Here is a 5,607-nt window from a genome sequence, read left to right on the forward strand (position 1 = left end):
TTGACTTATAGGTGGAAGATTGGTAAGGGTAGGCAATGGGGGTCAAGTGACTCGCCCAAGGTCACACAGCTGGGAAGTGTCTGAGGCCGGATTTGAACCTAGGACCTCCCGTCTCTAGGCCTGGCTCTCAATCCACTGAGCTACCCAGCTGCCCCCTCCATTATTACTTTTTAACTGACCAAAAAAAAAAAAAAAAAAACAAAGAGGAGTGGGAAAAGAGAAGCATTTATTAGAATAAATAACGAATCTCATATATAAGGCAATGGAAAATGACATAGGGAATAGCTTACAACATATGGGCAGTGAGGGACTTCCATAAAAGAAAAAAAAGCCGAAGATATCCTCCAGGAGATGTGTGATAGGAAGAAAAGATGGGCTGGCCATGTGGCAAGGCAAGTGATGACAAGTTAATAGACATTCAGAGTGCCCTCTTTGTGCCCTTTGCAATGTCAACAGAAATTGAGGCAGGTCTTCGATGTGCTGGATGAACCCCTTCTTTTGAACTTACAGGAGGACGTAGCCAAAAGTCAAACAGGATGAGCAGTCTTTGCCACTGGAGGGAAGTCCCAAATTGATATGATAACAGATCACTCATGTAAGACTATGTACTTGGCATTGTGGGCAATTCCATGGAGGACAAAGGAATTTTAAGTATAAATGTTGTCCCTGCCCACTATAAAATTACAGTCTAGATATTTATTTTTCTAGCTAGCCTGTGGATTTTTTTCAATATTCCTTTACTCTTTATATCCTCATAATTCCCCCTCTCCCTAATCCTCCTTTTTCCTATCCTCCAACCAGTCATTTCACATTTTATCGAAAGGCACAACCAAAAAAAGAGAAATACTGCATCGACCCAGTTGGCAATTCTGGACTCCTGAGAGATTCAAGGAAAGCTTGTTGCTTAAAATAAGGCTTTAGATCGTTGGTGGGATAATTTTCCCGTCCCTCATGGAGTCATGGAGCCATGACATTGTGTACTTTATACAAGTGATTGGTTCAGGTCAAGAAAATACATTTGATAGATGTACTTTCAAATAATAGTGCAATAAGGCCATTGGCTAGACTACCTCCTTATGTGTACCTAGAAATCTCCTCCACAACCTCTCTCCTTGACTCCTTACCATCTTTTTTCCTTATTTCAAAGTCTTTAGCGCTTGGACCATATAGAGAAAGAAAGGCAGGAGGCCATCTAAATCCTTCTTGATGGGGGCAGCTGGGTAGCTCAGTGGATTGAGAGCCAGGCCTAGAGACGGGAGGTCCTAGGTTCAAATCCGACCTCAGCCACTTCCCAGCTGTGTGACCCTGGGCAAGTCACTTGACCCCCATCGCCTACCCTTACCACTCTTCCACCTATAAGTCAATGCACAGAAGTTAAGGGTTTAAAATAAATAAATAAATAAATAAATCCTTCTTGATGACCTTACAGCATAAAGTCATTAAAACTGGCCTGGGCTTATTGTGATAGCACAAGTAGAACCGAAGTTTCCTCTTTTCTTTGCACCCTTTTCCAAAGACTATCCTCTTTTTTATATAGACTATCCATTTCCAGAATCCATTGGCCTGAATCAGGAACCGCTGGATAAATGGTGTGAGAAACCTGAGTAGCCCTAGAAATCCCCGCTAGAATACTGGAGTGTGCCTGGTGATATTACCCCTGGATTTTGTGTAAGGAAACCTGCTAACTATTCTAGATATAGTGCTGCAGAAAGAAAACTGAATTTGGAGTCAGAGGATCTGGGTTCAAATTCTAACTTTGCATTGGCGGTGTGAATTTGGAAAAGTAGAAGTCTCTAGGCTTCAGTTTACTCATCTGCCAAATGAGGATGTTGGTCTTTAAGAAAGATCTCCTAAAGGGCCCTTCTTGGCTTTGCCAACGAGGAGCTATGTGACTTCACCTTTTCTTTATCTGTAAAAAGAATATTGGACTAGAAAACTTATTTTGTTTTTTTGTTTTTTTTAATACTTTTTTTTATAACCCTTAACTTCTGTGTATTGACTTATAGGTGGAAGAGTGGTAAGGGTAGGCAATGGGGGTCAAGTGACTTGCCCAGGGTCACACAGCTGGGAAGTGTCTGAGGCCAGATTTGAACCCAGGACCTCCCGTCTCTAGGCCTGGCTCTCCATCCCCTGAGCTACCCAGCTGCCCCCACTTATTTTGTTTTTAATGGCTAACATGAATCTTATTCTTGAAAACTCTTTTTTTTGTGACCCCTCTGTGGTGTTTTCTGCGCAGCAGGTCGCCACAAATGTTAAGTGCCTGGCATTGGTCTGCAGCGAGTACTAAGACCCCCAGAGTCTCCTGTTGTCTCACCCAAGGCAGCTTGATCTCTCTGCCCTCGACTTCAGGTTTAAGCCAAGAATCCATAAGTAGTGCTAAGTACAAATGTGACTTTGGCATTCTCCTATTCCCTACCTTCCTGCTCTCCTCTGTCTCCCTCGAGATGAAATATAAAGTCTTCTCTTCGGCATTCAAGGCCTTTCACAACCTAGCCTTCTCTGACCTTGCCAGGGTTTTACCCCTTGCCTTCCGCTGCCTCCCCAGTTTGGGTGATCCAGTGACACTGGCCTCCTTCGCTGTTCTCCCCTGTCTCCCGCTAGGGGCCATTTTCACTGATGGTCCGCCTGCCTGGAATGCTCTCCCTCTTCATCCCCTCCTCTAGGCTTCTCCAGCTTTTTTCCATTCCCAGCTGAAATGCTGTCTTTCCTGAGAAGCCTTTTCCTGATCCCTTTTAATGTTGGTACCTTCCCTCCACTGATCGTTTCCAATTTATTGACTATTTTCCAATCTATATACATTTCCAATTCATACCTTGTTTACAATAGTTGCCTAGTTGTATTCATCTCTCATCAGACTTGAGAGCAGAGACTGCGTTTTGCCTTTTGGGGTGTCCCCTTCGTTATCCCCCTAAATGCTGGCTCAGTTAACCCTTAGAGAAATGGATGGGATTTCCTCTAGTAGGACTGCGAGCGCAAGCTCTTTCTGAGAGAGGCAACCCAAGCTTGGAGAGAAAGATGCCGGGCTGGCTATTCCCGAGAGAAGGATGTGCGGGGAGGCAGGGAGTGAAGAGGGGGAGCCGAGGGCAGAGCTGAGGGCCAGGGACGGGAGGACCACTGAGTGCCCTCTGAGCTCCTTGACTCCCTGAGGGTTCTGGACAAAATGGGTTGAAATTTAATAGGATCTAGTGACCAATTACTCAGGAGCCGGCGTGTGCTCTGGCCTCGGACTCGTGTCTGTCTTCCGAACGCATGGGGGTGGGGCAGGACGGAGCCTAGAGGGTGGGCAGGATGTGAATGGGGCAAAATGCCAGCCAAGAACAACTTAATCCCTTCCTAAGCCGTGCCTAGTGTGCGCCGTGCCCCCGGGGGCTCTGCAAATTGTAGGAAGAGGGAGCCTGGCTCTCAGGGACTGTCCCTTGCCAAAGGTCTCTCTGCCTAGGTGAGGAGCTAGGAGAGGAACTCTTCCAATTGACTTCCACTCCTCAAAAGGAATCCCAGTGATGAGCAATTCGGTAATTACCAAATAGCTCTAGTGCGCATTTCATGGGATCACGTGTTTCGTGCTGGATAGAAATTTTAATGACTCTTTAGTCCAAACCATTGGTTTTCTAAATGAAGAAGAAACTGGAGCCACACAAGATAGATCTTGGGTTCAAATCTGGCCTCAGACACTTCCTAGCTCTGCCATCCTGGGCAAGTCCCTTAATCCTGTTTGCCTGGATCTCGCCCTTCCGGCTTAGAGTTGTTATTAGGACGGAAAGTAAAGGGTTAAACACACACACACACACACACACACACACACACACACACACACACACACGAAGAAACGAGGCCCAGAGAGGTGAGGAAACTTGCACATGGGCAGTAAGTAGCAAAGTCATCCTTTGAACCCAGGTCCCAACCAACTCCAGCCCCAGCTCTCTTCCCAGCGGACCACTCTGCTTTCCTGTCTCCCGTGGGGGAGCCGCCCGGATCAGTCATGACTGGACTTGAGGGACAGCCTCTACTTTGTTCTCTCTAGACTCCAATTAGAGTCCTGCGAATCCTCTCATAAAGTAAACTAGTAATTAAGTCCAGCTAGTTTCCCTTCGGATCGGTGCTTAGGAAACCTCAGGAAGAGACGAGGCATTGGGGTACAAGGGTGGTGCCTGAAGAGAGAGAACGGGCCGCGCCGATTGGCCAGAGCAGCTCGGGAAAACCCCTGCAGGGCAGAGTTCTCCATTCCCAGCGCGCCTGCCAAGGCCGGGAAGTTATCTTTGCCCGTCCCGCCTGGCACACCAACCTCTTGGGTGCCTCCACTTCAAGGGAGAGAAGGGGGGCCTTTTCTGGGTGCCGCGGGCGAAATTCCGTTGTGATGAACTCCCCGAGACTCCACATCGTTTTGTGGTGATGGAATCTGGTTTGAATGCAGACAGTGGAAGAAATCCCATCCCTAGCATGCGGGGCTGAGAGCTCAACCTCCCCAGCGGACAGCAGCAAGTGAAAGGCGGTGCTCTAAGCCTGGGGCAGGGAAGAAGAAGGGGCCACACCCACTGCCACCCCCCATTTTCCCTCTGGGACTTTTTCTGTGGGGTACTTTGGGAGTTCTGTGTTTTGTGTAAATGACTAGAATGCCTCAACTGGGGAAGGAGGTAGACCAGAACTTCCACTTGGGAACAAAATAGCTTTAAGGAACTTAACCCCACCCGGATCTCTTCACCCACATTCCATGATAGTCGGAAGGGATGTCCGAGATCATGGTAGCCCATCCCCCCCTTACGCCAGGAGTAAGGAAACGGGGCCAGAGAAGGCGGCTCCTGACTCCTGGTACAGCTGTTCCTCCTGTACCCGGGTACGGATGACTTACTTGTAGGTAATCTAGACTGACCCCTTCATCTTACAAATGAGGGAAATGAGGCCCACCTACTCCAAGTTGCCTGATCAAATTCACACGGGCAACAAGCCAGGATTCAGACCCAAATTCTCTGACTCTAAAGCCACAAGACACTGACCAAGCGGTGGCCAGAGAAACTGGGCAAGAAACAAAATAACTGGGGCAAAGCTCCATCCATTTGGTAATAACTGGATAAAGGGGAAAGGATAGTTGGATGGTACTCCCGTTGTAAATAACCTGAAAGACCAGGATTTTCAAAGCCTCAGTTGGGATGAGCTGTTATCATCTAGACTAGTGATGGGCAAACTACTGCTCGGGGGCCAGACGGGCTTGGCATTATTGCTAATGTGACGAATACAGTGAGTAAGATACAGTGCAATGAAACTTCCAGAGAGCTGCCTTAGAAACAGACTGACAGACGAGCATTTCCTTTCCTTTGGCCCCTCTTTACAAAGTCTGCCCAGGGGGCAGCTGGGTAGCTCAGAGGAGTGAGAGTCAGGTCTAGAGACGGGAGGTCCTAGGTTCAAACCCGGCCTCAGACACTTCCCAGCTGTGTGACCCTGGGCAAGTCATTTGACCCCCATTCCCTACCCTTACCAATCTTCCACCTAGGAACCAATACAAAGAAGTTAAGGGTTTAAAATTTAAAAAAAAAAATTATAAAAAAAATAAATAAATAAAAAGTCTGCCCATCGCTGCTTTAGACAACACATTAGGGTTTAACAGTGACACAT

Source organism: Gracilinanus agilis, chromosome 5, assembly GCF_016433145.1.
Source record: "Gracilinanus agilis isolate LMUSP501 chromosome 5, AgileGrace, whole genome shotgun sequence".
Taxonomy (NCBI): domain Eukaryota; kingdom Metazoa; phylum Chordata; class Mammalia; order Didelphimorphia; family Didelphidae; genus Gracilinanus; species Gracilinanus agilis.